The sequence below is a fragment of the Camelus ferus genome, chromosome 1 (assembly GCF_009834535.1).
Source record: "Camelus ferus isolate YT-003-E chromosome 1, BCGSAC_Cfer_1.0, whole genome shotgun sequence".
Lineage (NCBI taxonomy): Eukaryota > Metazoa > Chordata > Mammalia > Artiodactyla > Camelidae > Camelus > Camelus ferus.
This window is the reverse complement of record NC_045696.1, coordinates 66,309,295-66,327,918: the sequence shown is the minus strand read 5'-3', so window position 1 is coordinate 66,327,918 and position 18,624 is coordinate 66,309,295. Positions and strand designations below refer to the sequence as shown.

At 38.8% G+C, this 18,624-nt stretch overlaps 1 long non-coding RNA gene across 1 annotated transcript; it reads right to left on the bottom strand.

The window, feature by feature from the left end:
* Positions 1-2,283: 2,283 nt before the first annotated feature.
* On the bottom strand, positions 2,284-18,615 carry LOC116664302. The gene is made up of 3 exons (XR_004320743.1): positions 18,603-18,615; positions 5,626-5,631; positions 2,284-2,445 (listed from the first exon to the last, which is right to left on the bottom strand). It is a non-coding gene; the product is annotated as an uncharacterized LOC116664302 (long non-coding RNA).
* Positions 18,616-18,624: the final 9 nt, after the last annotated feature.

The following is an 18,624-nucleotide window of genomic DNA, read 5'->3' as shown; positions in this document are numbered from 1 at the left end:
TCTGGTCACAGAGCCCTCTTTATTGTGGAACTTCTTGTAATTCATTAGAATTAGGGTTCCATGGGAACACAGTGGGATTTCATTCATGTCAGGCTCCCATGTGATGGGATGGAAGCTGACACTGTTCCTGGCTACAAGGTGGTGCACATGGCTGTGGTAGCGAGCCTCCAAAATGGTCCCCAATACTCTCCCCGCTCCTGGTATGCATACCCTGTGTAACCCCCTCCCACATTTTATAGGTCTGTGTGACTGATAACGTTTGGCAGAATTGATGGTATGTTTAAGATTAGGTTATGGAAAAGATGGCAGCTTCCTTCTCAGGAACACACTCCCTCATTTTCTCTCTCTGACCCCTCGCTCTGTGGGAAGTCAGCTGCCGTGTTGTGAGGACACTATGCAGCCAATGGATGAGCCCATATAATGAAGATGTGAAATGATCAGACAAAAAGCAGTGAGGAGCTCAGGTCAACAGTAGTGGAATGGAAGCACCAGCCCCAAGTTGTGCCTCCAGATGAGGCTGCAGCCCTGACCAGTCCTGACTCAGAACCACCCAGCTAAGCCGACCCTGTGTTCCTGACCCCCAGAAACACATTTATTTTAAGCTGCTACACTTGGGGACAGCTTGTTACACAGCATCAGATATCTAATGCAATCATTTAATCCAGTCAGTGCATTTCATTCCTCTCACCACAGTGATAGGAATAGAGGTGGGCATTGGACCCGAGTTGGTGCATTTGGGTTGGCTTTCAGGACTTTTAGTGGGGATTCTAGTTTATGGAGAGTCTCCTATCTCCTAGATGGTAAAATGTGTGTATGTAAATGTTGGAGTCATTCTGTCAGGATGAGAAAAGCCACCTGGAGGACAAAGCTGTCATTCTGAAGAAGGTAGAACGTGAAGAATTATGCAGCCATACCTGGAATTCTGATTAAAAAAAAAAAAAAAAGAAGAAGAAGCAGCAAGCATTTCTATCTTCTCTCGAATTCTTTTCACTTAGGAAAGCCAACCAAACCCCTTAGTTATTTAAACTTATTTGATACGGGTTTTCTGTCAGCTTGCTACCAAAAAAGTCTCTTAGTGTATACATAGGCAAAGACCATGTCTTTAAACCTCAACCAGCATCTTAGCTTATAACGTTTTATTAGAGGACAAAGAGTAGTCTTATAAAATATAAAATATCCTGATTCTCTGGATCTCAAACACCTAGTCATGGAGCATGACAAGCTGATGAGCTCTCCTTTGCCTTTCTCTGGATTTTACTGTCTTAAGTATTGTTTCTTGACAGATGAATTCCCTCGATATAACACTGTTGCTCACCCCATGTAAGTCATCTTTACTGAGTAGCAGATCGTGCGGCCATATGCCACTCTCTAATTCAGGTGCCGTCCCCGGATAGGAACTGCCTTTGAGAGGCCAGTCCTAGAGTTAAGTCCATTTTACAAGTCTGTTCCACCTGATTATGTACCTTTTCTTTTCTCTCTGGTTATTACCACTAAAGTTTCAGGTCCAACATATCTTTTAACTGACTCACTCAGGAGCATAATGAGGTTCAAATGAAATTGTATATAGGTCTGATTTGTATAGTAGTTGCTCAGTAAAGGTATATTGGATGCATGAACGATCTCTTAAACTTCATTTATAAATGTTCAAAAAGGAACATGAAATGGAAAACTAGTGTAATTTGATTATTCTGTCATTTTTATTATACGGTGAATATTCATTGTAGAAAAATTAGGAAATCTAGATAAGTAAACTACTGTCTTAATTGAAATAATCTAAAATACATCCATCAGCTATATATTATATTTGATATATTTTTTCTTCCAGTTTTATTGAGATATAGTTGATGTACAGCACTATATAAAAGTTTATAGTGTACAGCATAATGATCTGACTTACATACATCTATGTAAGTCACAGTAAGTTTAGTTGACATTTATCCTCTCGTATAGATATAAAATTAAAGAAATATAAAAGAAATTTGATGATGAAAATATTAGCATTTACTCTCTTAACAAGTTACAGCATACAACAGTGTTATATATATTTATCATGATGTTATCATTACATCCCTAGTATTTATTTATCTTATAACTGGAAGTTTGCAGTACCTTTTGTTGCATTTATCCAATTTCTCCTTCTCCCCTCCTCCACCTCTGGTAACCACAAATCTGACCTCCTTTTCTATGAGTTCCTTTTATGATTGCTTATTTGTTTTTGAAGCATAAGTGACCTACAAAACTATGTTAGTTCCTGTTATACAATATAGTGATTTTTTTCTATACATTTCAAAGTGATCACCACAATAAGCCTAGTTATGAGTATGTCACCAAAGATATTACTAGTTATTGACTGTATTCCCCACATTGTGCATTTCATATCTGTGACTCATTTATGTTTCAACTGGAAGTTTGTACCTTTTAATTTTCCTCACCTATTTCTTTCCCCTCAAAGCCTCTTTCCTCTGGTAACCACCTGTTTGCTCTCTGTACCTATAATTCTGTTTCCATTTTGTTATTTTTATTCACATATTTTGTTTTTTGGAGTCCCTATATAAATGAGGTCATACAGCATTTGTCTTTCTCTGTCTGAATTATTTCATATATATATGAATATATATAGTGGAATATTTGATAAATATATGTGAAAATATATATGAATGTAAATATATATAGTGGAATATTAGCCATAAAAAAGAATGAAATCTTGCCATGAATGGACTTAGAGGGTATTATGCTAAAAAGGAAGTCATGACTGTTTGAATTTTGAAGTGAATTATCCTAGCCTTTTTATAAACTTTAAAGTAAATTATCCTAGCATTTTGCTAACAAAAACTATACATATACTTTACAAAAATGAGCCCCTACTATTTATTAATTAGCTTTTTATCATTTACAATTTTATCATGTCTTTCCATGTCAACAAATATAAATATGCTAATTTGTTTATTGAGTTTTATGTCCTAAAAATCATTCTATCCTTTATTCTTCCTGTCTACTTTTGGGGGAACAGTGACTCAGGCTCCTTATGATAAACAAAACCTTATGAAAGAATGGCTGGAAAAATGACTTCACAAGCCTTGCCTTTGTCGAGACTTGTTTGTTAGCGGGAAGGACTAAATGTTAGTTTCCCTTGCTCAAATAAAAGTAGGTGTGGGTAGGTGAAACCTGTGAAGCTTCTGTGAACTGAGTCAGAATTAGCACAAAGTTTCAAGGCAAATTTTATACTCTGAGAAAACCTGAGGCAGAGAGAGAACATTTCCTTTCACCCTAAACAGATGACATTCTCTATACGAAGGTCATAATAATATGGCAGACAGAACATTCAACAGGCCTTTAGAAGTCTGGATTTTCTAAATCAAGGACTGCCACTTGCACTTTTATGACTTTGGAAGTGTCTCTTTCCATTTCAGATATCTCTTAGAGGTAGTAGAACTCTGCTATGTTACGACTTTTTAAGATTAGGTTGAAAGATTTTTTTTTTTTTAGACACCTGGAGAGTTCTTGCTTCTTCAATTATTTTTATTTAATTTGAAAGTTCCTCCTTTCACTTGCAGAAAAGACAGGAAAAATATAAAACTTCCTCAATTTATGCTATATCTTTAGCTATCTCCTTTTGAATGCTCTAGTTAATTTAAATAGGTTAATTTAACTTTATATTTTGCAGACTAATTTTAGTAAATGATTATAGTGTCATATATCTTGGTTAACATCAGTCATTACAGCTCTTGGTAAATGTTGAGAGCTGCTGGGTATGGCCATTCAGGTTGTGCACTGCATATCTGCAGGGATGGAAATCACATAGACTGTGATCTGAATAATGAACCAGACTTCTGTAGTGTGCAACCTGTATACATTTCTACCGTGTCCATGGGTGTTCTCCTGAGCATTAAACTTCTCATATAAGCAATCAAGTGACATGAATAAGTCATATGCATGTGAGAATTCCATTTATTCATGATAATTTTTCTTTTAAATATATCCTATGAGACCAGTAGTGCCTTTCCTGATGTTCTACCCCTCCAACCACTACATCGTGCAGGTCCAGTGTCACTCTAGGCTTTGAGACCAAGGATGTTTCTATTAGGAAGCAACTTTTTAAGTCATAGGATAATAGTTCAGATGGAGAGAACTGAGTCAGGCTCTCTAATATTCTCAGTTTGCCCACTAATCTCTGCTCTTAAAATTACACTCTTGCCTTGTTCTTTGGTACCTGAAGTACTTGCCAGTTTCTTTTTTCCAATAGAAAGTAAGTTCTGTGAAGGTAGGCATCTTTGTCTGCTTTGTTCGCTCATGTAACCTCAGGCTAGAACAAAGCTTTGAACTCAGTATATACAAAATAAATTGTCGATTTGTTCATTAATGGACAGAACACTAGACTGTTCTCTCCAATTCACCTGGCAGCTGGGCTTTTGCTCACTCCTGAACCCCACTTCCAAATGAGGCACCCAGAAATCTGCCCTCACACCTTCTGCCATTCTTCTTGGTCCGCATATTGTCAGCCCCTAGACTCTCTGACACTGGCATCTATGTGCCTGCTGCCCCAGGTGGTTGAACATCTGCCTGGCTGGGCTGCTCCCTGTCCACGGCCACTGTAATCTCTTTTTTTTTTAAATTAAAGTATAGTTGGTTTGCAATGTTGTGTTAGTTTCTGGAGTACAGCATAGAGATTCAGTTATATATATAATATTACGTATATATATATATTCCTTTTCATAATCTTTTTCATTATAGGCTATTACAAGATATTGAATATAGTTCCCTATGCTATACAGTAGGACCTTGTTGTTTACCTATTTTATGTGTAGTAGTGTGTATCTGCAAATCCCATACTCCCACTTTATCTTCCTACCCATCTCTCTTTCCCCCACTGGCAACGATAAATTTGGTTTTTGTTTCTGTATGTTACCCCCTGAGCTGTTTACCGACATATCTCAGAGGGCTTAGTCTGGCTCTGAGCACCTGATCCAGTGTCTGGGTGCTAGGACTTACCTCCCAGGCTCCTTCAGTTCCTACTTAGCTCGCATCTTCTCAGGACTGACTGTACTTGAAGTCTGGTTAGTGATAGATCTTTAAATTGGACATCTGAAGATTTTTTTCCAACATAAAGAATTGAAAAGTCTTGCAAAAAGAACCAGGGCTCACTTTCAGCCAAAGGGCTCATCAGCAGATCTTTTCAGAATGGACATCCAGCTCTTTCATGTCCCCAGAACCTTGAGAAAGTTACTAACATTCTCTGAACCTCAGTTTCCTCAAAAGCAAATGGAATTAAGGAGTGAGCATTTGTGGAAGTGCATAACATGGCCCTTGGCACCTAACAGTTACATGCAAATTAGCTCTCCATTCCTTTTCTTACAGAGAAGCATAACGGCTTGGGATTTGGCAAAGGCCTACCTTAGGTGTCAAGGTCTTCCTAATGCAAGTGGCTTGTTTCTGATCTGTGTATCTGATCTCCTAGCTGGAGCCGGCTTCTCCAGCTCCTGTTTCCTGACTGTTGGCATTATTAGCCTTTGACTGCTCATCTCTGATCTTTCCCCTTGCCCCTCATTCCTTATTGGTCATGCTGATATCTGCTCAATTCTCAAAATGCAGCCCTTTGTTTATTCTACCTCCGGTCCCTGACAGAACCCCCGACTCTGCCTCTGTGTCCTTGTCCAACATATGTAGGGTTTAGGAAGCCCCCTGTAAAATAAGACTTTTAAGGAATTGAGAACTCCCTTCCCTTCCCCCTGTTGCTTTGAAAATAAGGCTCAAAGCAGTGAATATTTTGTTCTTAAAATAATGAATCTAAGTCTGAGTTGGAGCTGAAACCTGGGTCTTCCAGAGCCTTTGTCCATTGATTCATACATCTTGGTCCTTGTTCCTCATCCATAACTTACCTCCATCTCCAGGGTGTCCCTGAGACACTAACAGATTCTTACTTCACATCTATGACAGTAGAAACATTTTATTAATGATTCCATAAAGCGTACAGACTAAGAATATGTTGTATTTTTAGGAGTGACTCATTTATGAAAAAGAAATATGTTCCCTGATTTCTAGCCTGCTTGACAAGCTTACAGAGAGAAACTTTGACTTCGTTCTGTTTTTTAACAACAAAAGTTTTAAAAGAGACTGTCCTTTTTTGAACTTCGTAAGTGTAAGGGGTGTATATGCCTCAAATATCGCTATAACACATGGCATTTAACTAATTTACATTGCCCCAAGGAATGCTATTGTGCTCAAGGTAGGTTGTGAGTGCCTAGAAATATTCTCTTAGTCATCTTTGGTTATCCAATATCTAGTGTAGGACTCAGGCAACATTTTTTCTTTATAAATGAATTCCTTAGAACCAGTCAATGATGTAGAAAATCTATGGCTGATACTTCAGAACCAATCAATGACATGGTAAATACATGACAATTCAGATACGCCTAAAAGTATCAGACAGGCACAGTATTGCTTTGATAGTCTGGTTAAGGATATGAAAGATCCTTATGCATATTGTCCCAATGAAAAAAAACTCATCCTATTTGTTAGGAAACTCTTGACTCTCCTTTTCTTCTACTTTTGTGAGGAGAAATTTCCCAGAGGTCATCTCAGGTGTTTATCTTCCCTTATGGGTGATGACAGTAAGCGTAGGTATTTTAGGCAGCAGAATTTGAGCTTGTTTACATCTTATGAATCCTAGAGTTTTGACGCAGAAAGGTTCTAGAGAGCTCAAAATGCAAGTGAAAGAAAGAAAAACTCCAGATACCGAGAGTCTATACTGATCTACCACGTGAGAGGTGGGACCATCAATCACTGGAAGCAACAATAGGAGTTTCTCCGTTTTCCCTCCAACACTGAAAATAGCTTTTTTGGGGGTGGGGGTGGGGACTAATTTCCCCTGAGGCAGAGTCAGAAATCTTTAACTTGTACAGGGTCAAACATGTAAGTGATCAGCAAGTTCCGTGAGTTGCTTTAGACCTGAAAAAGTTCAAGGCTTCTGAAGGATGCCGTCGAAAGGAGTGGCACGTTGACTGTTTACTTCTCTCCCCTCCTGCCCTTCTAACACTATGAATCACTCCCCTCCTTATCACTCTGCAGGACTGGACTTGCTGTTGGCCATCTGTTTGCAAAGCAATCCTCTTGTGGTTGAACCTAATACGTGCGACACATGGAGTTTAGCATGTAATAAGATTCGTGAGTTTGCTCCCTCATCCAGACACCAATTTATCTAGCTAGATCTAGACACATCACTTGTTAGAATTAATTTTTCAATTGACACTTATTTTTTAAAAAAATATAACAATACCAGTTAGACAGAAAAGTCTTTTTTGTTGCTGTTTGAAAAAAAAAGACTGAAGAGTACAGTACCTAAAAAGATTTTTTAAATTTTATGTATACTATATGTTGAGTTTTAGTATTATATCTGTGCCAATTTTAAGCATCATTAATAAGAATATAACCAAAGAGTAATTAGGTTTATCATTGTATTTGGCATCTTCAAATTAAAGGTAGCAGAGTAGGGAACAGTTAAATAAGTTTAAGTGACATTAGATTTATAGGTCTTTGGATTTATATCTAAGCTATGTTTCTTTATGAATGGGTGCATATGTTTACAAAACTTTCAGAGACAGATTGTAAATTACTATATTTCTGTTTCTTTCCTTCCTACACCTACCCCTGTCATTTTTATATATTCAGTAGGAATATTCAAACTCCAGTTAGTGAAGTACATTTTAGGATAAACGATAAGCAGTCCTACCTTTGCTTTTCACATATAATTTCTGAAGGTCAAATAAATAGTGTTTGCTTAAAAGCTTACTGACAGTATTTTGCAAATGTTAACTGACCAAGGGGATTTAGGCTGTTCTACAGACCTGGCATTTAATTTTGCTTCAACCCTTGGGCTCTTTGGAGTGTCAGGGTTGTAAGTGTAGCCTCATACATCTGAGCCGGGTCATACTGGGGAAAACCCTGGGCCATGCTGGACCTCAGCTGAAAGGTGACCCACATAATGGGAGTAAGAGAAAATGCTTCAGACATGAATGTTGCTCATGAAGGAGGAAACCAGTTTGTTTTGTGTTGGTGCCCAGTTACAGTTGGGAGATATAGACATTTCTGCTTAAAGAGGATAGCAGAAGTTTTAAACAACAGAGTATAATAGTTCTACTTGAAATTATGGGCATAAATTGAACCAGAAATTCTTTCATGAATTTATCCATTCACCATCTATTTATTCAGCATTTACAGTTGACTCCCTTCAAGAGTCTTCCTTCTACCCAACAAGGTATTTGTGAGTTAATCCAAAATAAGTGGGCCATAGGTTTTCTATTTTAGAACATTCATTTTCTCCAACTCAAATGTTACCTTCCTCCATTCATGTTCCGTCTCTAAACCTTGTCCATTTCTTTACCCTTGTCTTAACTTAGCTCCCCCATTAAAAAAAAAAAAATTGTGATTAGTTACCTAGCTCCAAGTTTATCCCTCTGCTGTTTCCGTACCTTGACTTCAGATTTTCACAGCTGCAACAATGCATCCAGTAACCACCTCCTTCACTTTGCTAAGCCCCGCAACCATTGTCACTTACTGTTCTTACTGACAGATCCTTCCTGACATAGCTTGCAATTGAAGGAAAGTTAGGGCTGGATGGTTGGGGTTCAGTTTGCAAAATAATCCAAATCACTGCCTTCAAAATAAATTTTGCTGAAATCATCAATTACATTTTTATTTACTATTAAGAATCTCATCTCCTTGAACTGATTACGTCCTGCTCCAAAGGTCTGAAACCTCACCTCCCTTCCTGTTGGAGAGATATATCCATATAAGTATATACATACACACCCATACACATTTATATGAGTATGATCCTAAATTTTTCATAGCGAATCAACAGCATTTACATCTGTGATTAATGTAAGATTATTGGATGTATTTCTGAATGATATTTTGTTATGTGCTCATAAGGATTGTATTTATTCTGGGAATATGAAAGATTAGAAAATTAAAGAGATGCAAATGTTGGTTTAATTCAACAAGTATGGATAGGGTATGTTGATGATGGCTGAAAGAATCAAAAATTTGAAAAAGACAGTCTCTGACATTGGGAGCTTAGAACTCAGTGGGAGAGATGCACAAATACATAAATGTAAGTCAGGTTATAAAGTGTTACAAGAGAAAAATAAACAAAAACATCTGCCATAGCAAGGAAAGAGTAACTTTAACTGAGAGGCTGAAAAGGTTAGCAGAAAATAAAGGCGAAGATATGCTCCTGTTGTAGGCAGGGGAAACAGTTTGAGCAAAGAAGCTTATGACTTGCCAACTTCATTTATTCATTTTTTCATCCAACGTTTATTACTGATCTAAAGCTGGCTGGTGTTAGAGAACTGGAAGTCATGTCTCTGTTGACAAGGAGCTCTCAACCTGGTAGGGAGGAGAGACATAGACAGTAACAGTCCGATGTGAGGGGAAGGGTGGGCTCAGAGGAGTTATCTATGGCAGCGATTTTTGGAAATTATGATGTCTGGAAATCATAGTCTCTGTAGGTATCTGCTCTTTGATAACAACTCCCCAGGTGATTCTGATGATCAGTTTTTAGAGTCAATCATCTAGGAGGTAATGAAACCTGAGTCTAGAAAGTGGCAGAGGAGTTAGTTAGGTGGTGAAGAAAGGGGGAGGACAAGGATCTTCCAGGCAGAGGGGGGAGACTTTTCCAGATGCTGGAGAGAGAGTTACTGGTTCAAAGGTACATGCATGCATGTTTGAAATCATAGCAGGTGAGTCTGGAGAAGCAGAGGAGGATCAGATTGAGAAAGATCATGCATGCCACTCGAAACACTTTGTATTTTAGCCTGATAATAGTGGAAATTTTAAAAGGGTAGTGGAAAGCAATGTGGCAAAGGTGGCACTAAGGAATTACTGCTAATGCATTTGATCCCCAAAGAATTTTTTTTTCACAAATATTTGAATTGTGTGGTTGGAACATTTCACTAAAATGGATGGGTCACATGATCAGTCTCCTTCTGTCATGCGTTTTCATTCTCAGTCTCCCTTTTGGGCTTTATCACTTTTAGTTAGTTTCATCTCTGGAAATCAGTTTAGCTTAGCTGAACTTAGTTGGTCCCTGGTTAAAAAACCAAAACCAATATTTTGATCCTCTGTTTAAAGTCTCTTTAGTTAGGCAAGTACATTATAGTTTCTCGTTTGTATTCTATGTGGGGCATTAGTAATCATGATATGCTATAATATCTCAGCTTGTTCTAATTCATGGTCTCTGATCACAAAAAAATTCCAGTAAATTGAATTCCTAAGCACTTGCCACAAGCAAGATGTGTGTGCAATGCTGAGGCTGAGAAGAGGATGAGGAGGTGCCCTCCGTGCCCTTACAGACCCAGCAGGCAGTGTGGAAGGCGTCAAGTGGAGCAGGTTTAGCTCTTCTGTCTTATTAACAATTGAGTCACCTTGGGTAAGATATTTTCCCAGAGCCTCAGCTTCTTCATCTGTTAATCCAGGATAGCCTTCCGGTTTTAACCATGGATTCCCAGTGACCTAGTAGGAAAAGCTATAGGTCATAATGCCAGGTAGAAGTCTATAGTGCCTGGTTGTATCAGGACTGCCTTCTCCTGGGACAGTCAGACCTGGGTTTAGATCCTGGCTCCATTATTTGCTAGTTGTGAAAACTGGGATAAGTTAAAATATCATTCCAATCATCTATTTCTTCTTCCATAAAATGTATGTTTATAATAGAACTGCTTCTTAGGACTGTTGGAAGAACGTAAAAAGATAACTACTCGAAAATCAGTTGGCTTAGTCCATAACATGTAGTAACCCTCAATAAATGTTGAGGTCCTAATTATTAAAAATTATAATTAAGTATTATTATGAATATTATTCTAACAAGCAAAGAGTTAATATCGATTCAAGGGACAGATGACTTACAAATGGGAGCCTCTCAATGCACTCAAATGATGGGATCAGATTTGAGAAGGTCCTTGAAGATTGAAGAGACTCTCAGCAGGTAAGTTTGGAAGGTAAGAGAGAGAAGAGGTAAGAGTGGGAGGAGGTTTTTCTGAAGGAGGGGAGGACCTCACAGTGTTTCTACATGTGCACAAAATGGGATATGAAGTACAATAGAGCCTTCCACCTTTCATGAGTGATGTCACACATTTTCACTGCCTCCCTGAGGGCAGATTGGTTGAAGCTGTTTCACTGATAAATTCAAGTGAGTAAAGCAACTTGCTTCACAGTTTCAACAGAGAGCTTTTATCTTACCAGGATGATAATCCAGATGTCATGAGTTTCAGGTCCTGATTCTTTCCTGTTCACTGGTGGTTAGGGTCGATTTTTCATCTGAATCCTGACCTAGGATTAAGGAGTCAGAATGTTGAACAGGTGACAGGTGGAGTGGGACTGTCCCTGAACCTCTGCCAGGTTTGAGTGAGCCGGATCTCCTTGGGAGGACTTCCGTTTCCCTGACTCATCTCTGTTGGCCTTTGCAGTTTCCACTGGATGCTTGCCTGTGTTCCACTTTGATTGTCTTCAGTCCAAATCCAGATTCTGCCACTTTCTGGCTTGATCAGGTTACATAAGTCCTTAAACAAATGGCCCTCATTTTTTGCATCTGTAAAATGGTGATATGATGTCTCTTCAATTGTCTTTAATGCAAAATGAAATAATATAAATGAAAACATCTATAAACACCAATTAAATATGACTAAAATGAGTAATGTTGATACAGAATTTTTTCCCCTAGCTCTTTAAGCACTGGTATATAGAACGTTTTGCCCTATTTGAGGCATAAAGAAAGAAATACACTTGAATTTTTTGTTTTAAAATTAAGTTATATAGATTGGTTGTCTAGAATGACCAAATTACTGGACAATTGTTAATGTTCTTTATTATCATATAATGCTAAGAAGCTAAGCTAAGAAAATCTAAAGTGTACCTTGGGCTGAAACTAAGTGTATGAAATTCTAGACCAGTATTTTCTATTAAAATGCCCTGCATCTTGAATGTAAAATACATTCCAAATAAGCTATACTATAACCAGACCACTTAGAAGGACCTCTTCAGAGTACTCATAGTAAATTTATATCTTTATCCCACAGAGAGATAGCATATATCTATTAAGAGCTTAAATGTTATTGAATATCCTTCCTCCAGTAGAATATTTTGTTCTTTGGTGAGTTTCTAATGACTAGCACGATGCCTGGCACATGGAACTCATTCATTCACTCAATATACATTATTGAAACCCAGCACTCAGTAAAGCTAGTCACACAGTTCCTATTTCTGTGGGGCTTAAATTCTTAACAAACAGACAAACATTCCCAGCATGTGAGCTCCTACCATGATGCAACCACCGTACTCAGTATTGTTGAGCATTTAAAGCACAAGCGAAAAAGGAAAACAGGATCATTGCTTGCTTTTCGGTGCTCCTCACACAGCCATTTGTCAGTAATGTGATACCCATTCACACCATTCTTTCTTTGCCCAAGATGTTTCCCTTGTCTGTTCCCTTCTTTTATGTTTAGTGAATTCTTACTATTTAAGAACCAAATCAACCATCATCACTGCCATGAAGCCTTTTTGTAATGATTGCCTAGAGATGTCAGTTGCCCTATCATTTATACTCCTGAAACCGTTTTCAGAAATATGTATTTCAACACAAGATCGATCTATCTATCTATTCTCAATATTTGACTGCAAGCTTCTTGAATGGACTTTCATTAATATTTGTATATGAAGCACCTAACCCTGTGCCTGACATATACTTTCTACTTGCTGAACTGTTTGTTTGTTTGTTTGTTTGCTAAAAATCATCTGGAGATATCAGACTAATGTATAGAAAACTTGAAATGATGACATGCTAAACTCTGTGGTTACTGATGACATGTCAAACAGACAGAGGAAAGAGTGAGTGGAAGATCACATCAGGCTTCGTGAAGTTAATAGCCTTCCCTCGGTTGAGGATTAAGATTATAATAAATGGCCAGAAAAATAAAACGCATTCCATTCAGAAGAAGTAATATAAACACATGTTCAGAGATAGAAGTATCCAGAGGTTAAGAAATTGCTCAGATGTCCAGAATGGAAACTCCGTTGAGTAGGACAGACTGGGCAAAGAGGGGTGATATACAATCATCTTGTGAGATGTGCATTACTTAGGGGTCTCCAGAGAAACAGAGCTAATAGCATGTAGAATATGCATACACTGGGCATTCATCATTCACACAGCCTTCATAATTTGAACAGAAGAGCTGAAACTGACTCCATAAGTGAATGCATAAATTTGTGGAGAGAAGAGAAGAAGGAAATGCAAAATGGTGAGGAAAAAAATTCATAATGGTGAAGTGAGCATACTTGAGTCAACTGAGAAAAATCCAGCTTGTGAGGTAAAGCCTGATTCTGATAGACTTGTTTAATACCAGTGTAATAATTCCTTGGATACACGCGGAAGGGTGCAGGCCATTCAAGAGAAAAGCTTCATGTTAGTTACCTGTTAACTCAAAGGGAGTAAAATGCTCACCTTTGACACCAGGCTTATTACCTTGTGGTTAACCCAAAAGCACCCTTGATAGCTTAATCTTACTGTACCATGATGAAAATCTTGTTTTTCCAGGTGAGATAAGTTAAAGAATGAGTAATGATATATGCATTACTACTGGATTTGAGGTGTGATTTTTGATGAATTATCTCTGAGGTTTGACTTAAGTAAGACTCAAATTCTATGTACAGAAGGAAATAAATTAAGAGCATAAATTTCCTAGGACCCCATGCTCCCCTAGTATCCTCCAAATCAGAGAGTTCAAATCAACCAGTTCCTGATGATTGATTGGGTATCAGGAACTGATTCGTGAACCCTTTACTAATGGTAATCCTTCATTTGTTTGAACATCTCCAATGTCAAGAAACCCACCAGACCAGACCACTTCCCTTTCAGTCAGTTCCGATTGTTGGAAATTCTTCCTCAATTGAGCACAAATCTGCTTTTCTGTGCTTTTACAAGATTTCCTAGTTCTGCTCTCTGAAGCCTCCTAGAAAGATAATTATTCCTTTCCCATTTGACAACCCTCCTTTTGTTCAAAACCCACTGTCATGTTTACTATCTCCTTTATATAGATTTAAAATACTCTCTTCACCCCAACATTCTTCAGTTTTACCTAATATGAGATGGTTGCCAATCTCCTCACTAACTTCACCAACTGGAACCTTCTCCTCTAGGTGGCTACAGCTGATCTTAAGTGATGGTACTCAGGAGTAAACATGGTGAATCCAGGAGTGGTCTGGCCAGGATGAACACTGGAACTTCAGTTTAACACAACATGAGCCTGTGTAAGTAGGGTTTTCAATTAGAACCATTTCAGTCTCGACTGCAGTCACTGGACAGTAAACACCACATTCCAAAGTGAGACGAGGGACCCCAGGCAAGAGTTGCAAAACAGACGTCTTAGAACCAGTTCTGCAACTCTTAGTGGATCAGCTATCTCTACCCTGCCCACCCCTACCTGTCCCCCACTAAAAAACACAAGGTGATCACCAAGAAAAGAGATGAATATAAAGAGAGGTTTCTGGAGAGCTATTGCTATGTATGGAGTCCCGCTTCCCTTTCACCATGGAGGAGAGAGTTCTTGTACCTCACTTTAAGCCCAGAGAAAGGAGTTTCAACTCACCTACTCTGAAAACCTGTTATTTGTTCCCTCCTGGACCTGGAGAGACATAATGGACTGCTGTCCATCTCGGGTCCAAGAGATCTAAAGGAGACTGTGTCGGGGGCATTGGGACGACTGGCTACCCAGGCTTGGCCGACGCACAACAGTACAGATGCTGACATAACCGGAACGAGGCTGTGTCTTTGTGCCTTGAAATGACCAGAAGAATTTATATTACCTAAGAATGAGAGAAATGCCATGGAGACTTCCCTAGATTTCATCCAAGAGGCAGGGGAAGAACTGACCCAAAGTGAATGGATTTGAAAGGACCATCAGAGAGAAAAATAAAATTGCTTCATGATTACACCTTTTTTGTTTCCTCTGTGCTCAGCTAAGCTGTTTTATCTATCATGTCCATGTGTATGTATATATGTGCATGTATATATGTACATACATACATATATACATGCACATATAGTGCACGTGTGTATATATATGTACGGCACATGTGTAGAAGAGCAAGACTGTAACATAAAAAAATAGTAGCTATAATTTGTTGATTGTTTATTGTGTTCCAGGCACTGCATTAAGACCTTTATACATGTTATTTATTTTTCACAGTCATCTTCGAATTTGTCATCCTCATTTTATTGAGCCAGCTATTAATTAAGTAGCAAGGAGTGTGCCCAAAAGCTTATGTATGTTAAGTGGCTTAGCCTGAACTTGAGTCTGCCTGACTGAGGTTCAGGCTTTGAACCACTGATTTATTTTGTCTGTCCTTAGTTACAGCCAGTATGGCCTTTGACAACAGTGAGTGATTTTATTTATTGTGTACGTTTTAACAGTGAGCACTGGGCAATTAAAAAGGAGTGAGAAGATTATTCGTAAGATTTGGTATAAATCAGCTTGTTCCTTCCAAGGGCTCGTATTATTATAATGAATGTAGACGGAACTGTTTGTGACATTCACAGAGACGAGTTAGCACAAACACGACTTGCTGTTTTTCCGGACTGCAAACGTAGAGCTGCTTCCACCTGCAGGCCAAAGGGAGAACTGCAGTATTTCCAGCTGGACAATCTCCTCCTTTCACAGATCCACAGCCGAGGTGCTAGGCTGAAAGCTAGGCTGTGAGGATAAAATTAAATTCAACATCTTTTTGTGGAGAGCCTACCACAGGCCAGGTAGAATTTCAAGCACAAAACAAAGCAGCCTGTCTTCGTGGAGCTTAGATGAGAGAATGTATTTGGAAATATTTTGTAAACACTACTGAGTGACACGCGTGTTGATGACTGTCTTTGGTGTTTATAACACACTGGGAAATCCTGCATGTTTCTAACCAGTGTGCCTGTGCGCTGTATCAGACGTGGAACTCTAACGTAAGATCGTACTCAGAGTTGCCTGAACAGAGCTTTTTGCTGCTGCTTCTGTGCCGGGCTCTGGTCCACTCACTGCCGCTTCTCAAGGACAGGGACCAGGTCTTCCACAGTCCATTTTTTTTGGGTCTCCAGGACCTAGCAGAGCGTCAGAGTAAGCTGTCTGTAAATGTGTGCCGTGTGGGATGGAACAAAACTAGGATTGAGTGGATAGAGCTAAATATTGGAATCTAGAGCAGAAGACGAAAGAGAAAACAATGTGATTATGTAGCCTTGCGGATGGTTTGTTCTGCATCTGCACCCTCCGTCTTCGCAGCTCCCAGCACATTTGTCTCTTCCTTGGACGTGCACTCACGCCCCACCCAGAAGTCTTTCCTGCTCATCAGTTAGTCTGCATGGCTCTCGTTTCTCGAATCTTCTGTCGTATCATGCCCTCACCCACAAAAATGAACATTTCAATGTGCTCGTCTTTTGTTATTCTCTGAAAGTAGTCACCTTTGATTCAGGAACAGTTCTATAGTCTCATGAATGGTCTCCCCATCCTTAACCACATACAAGGTCCAGTGCAATTTGGGGAAGAAAATAATTTAAGGTACAGCCTATATCATTCTTCTGGAAGAGTCTCTGATTTCCAGAGACCTGTGGGCACATGTTTATTTGCATGCACAGTGCATGCATGGGTTCAATGTTTTTTTCTCTTCCTTCATCTTTTCCATTAAGTTCTGATATTTAGATTTGGGGCCTACTGTGGTACTAGTTAGGGTAGATCTGTTACCAAAGATGTGATTCTGATATCCCCTTTCCCACAGCTTTGTCTGTGATGTAGAGAATATGACTCTGAGGAGTAGCATGCTGATTTCAATGCTGTTTTCTTCTCTTCTTAGTCCCTCAAAACATGGTCATCTGGCTGAGCATCAGAGTTTTATACATTTATAAAATGTGAACTGGCTTCCAATTCCAATTTCCTGAATCCAAATCTCGGAGGGTGGAGCTCCCAGGTCTGCATTTATAACAAGGGGCTTTGGAGATTCCCATGTGCACTCAAGTTTAAGAACTGTTGCCCTGGGGTGCACCATTAGCAGGAAAAGTACATTGTGGAAGGTCCCTGGGTGGGAAGCTGGCAGCCAAGTCCAGGACTTTTCCTGTAATGGGCATGTGCTTTTGGAACTGATTTCCTCTCCCGTATCAACAGAGCGTGAGCAGTTTAGATTTTAGGGCACAGGGACTGATTCACTTGTGACTCACCAAAGCAGCATGTGTGTGTTGTAGCCGCCTTTTCACACCATAAATAATTCCGTTCTTTGAATCAGCACTTTAAACAGTAAGTATTCTTTTCCCCAAATGTTAAGTAAAATAAGTCAAATAATAAAATTAAAAGCCTTTGTAATGCACCTCACATTATTGCTAACATATATATCCTTATTTAGAACAATAATTAGAATTATATTTCACATAAGGTTTTATAAAAGCTTTTACATTTAGATTCACATTTTATACTTTTGAATACAAATCAATTAAAATTAGAAAACAACAAATTTTAGTTACAAAAGTTTGTTATTTTAATATATACTTCAAGGCTGTTTTATCAATGCTGATTTTAGGCCTTTTACCCTAATTACTATGACTGATTCATTATTAAGTGGAAAAAAGTAATCCCTTTCTGAGCTGTCACTAAAATAACCATCTTAGCAGCTGATTCTTCCCAGGGTAATGACCTGTTTCTAATCCATTTCCCTGTTCCTTCTCTCTCTCTCTCCCCACCTTTCTCATTCTCTCTTGCATTAAGAACCATGTAAAATGGTTTTTTTTTTTATTATTAGCACTTAAAATTTGAATTTTAGTATAGAGAAGTCTATCTGATGATGATTGAATGTGGATATGTATGCTCTTTTGAGTATTTTTTAGAATACTTCTGATTATGGAATATTTATATTCAATAAGGCTATGCCATCCAGATGTAAGTAAAACTCAAGTTGCCCCTACTATATCACAAACTTAAAAAAAAATCCTTTTATCCTAGTATGAACAGTTTTTTTTTTTCCTTCAGAGATATTTTCAAACATTGGTTCATGAGGTAAAAGTAATCATATAGGAAATTCTTGTTCATGTTAATATTTACCATTTAGCTATTTTTGTCAGACGGTATTCTAAATGATTTACAGACGCAATACCATTTAATTCTCACAAACATTTTTGATGTTTGTTTCTATCACTAGCCCCATTTTACAGAATCCATAATCCAAGTGCCTTTAGCCTATAGGTTTCAGAGCCAGGACTTATACCCAGAGCCGTCTGGATTAAAATGCACACTCTCTCCCACTCAGTGATGTCGAAAGTTTAGGAGTCATGGCTCTACCTGAGGCCCAGGTCCTGGAAACCCTTCCTGGGCTGTTCTGCCCCACACTTTGGAATGCAAACTCCCTTGAGCAAGCGCTTGTTGGCATAGTTTCACCGGTGGCCTGTCTGTCTAAGGTAGTCAGCGAGTATTAAAATCGTCCTAATAATAAAGTAGCGCTCAGTCAACCGTGTAGCCCCCTCACTGGGGGGAGGAGAGCAGCTCACTTGCCCTGGAGGGGCTGAGAAAGAGCAGTTTACAAGCGTCAGCCTGGGGTCTGACCCTTCCTGCTCTCCATCTTGGT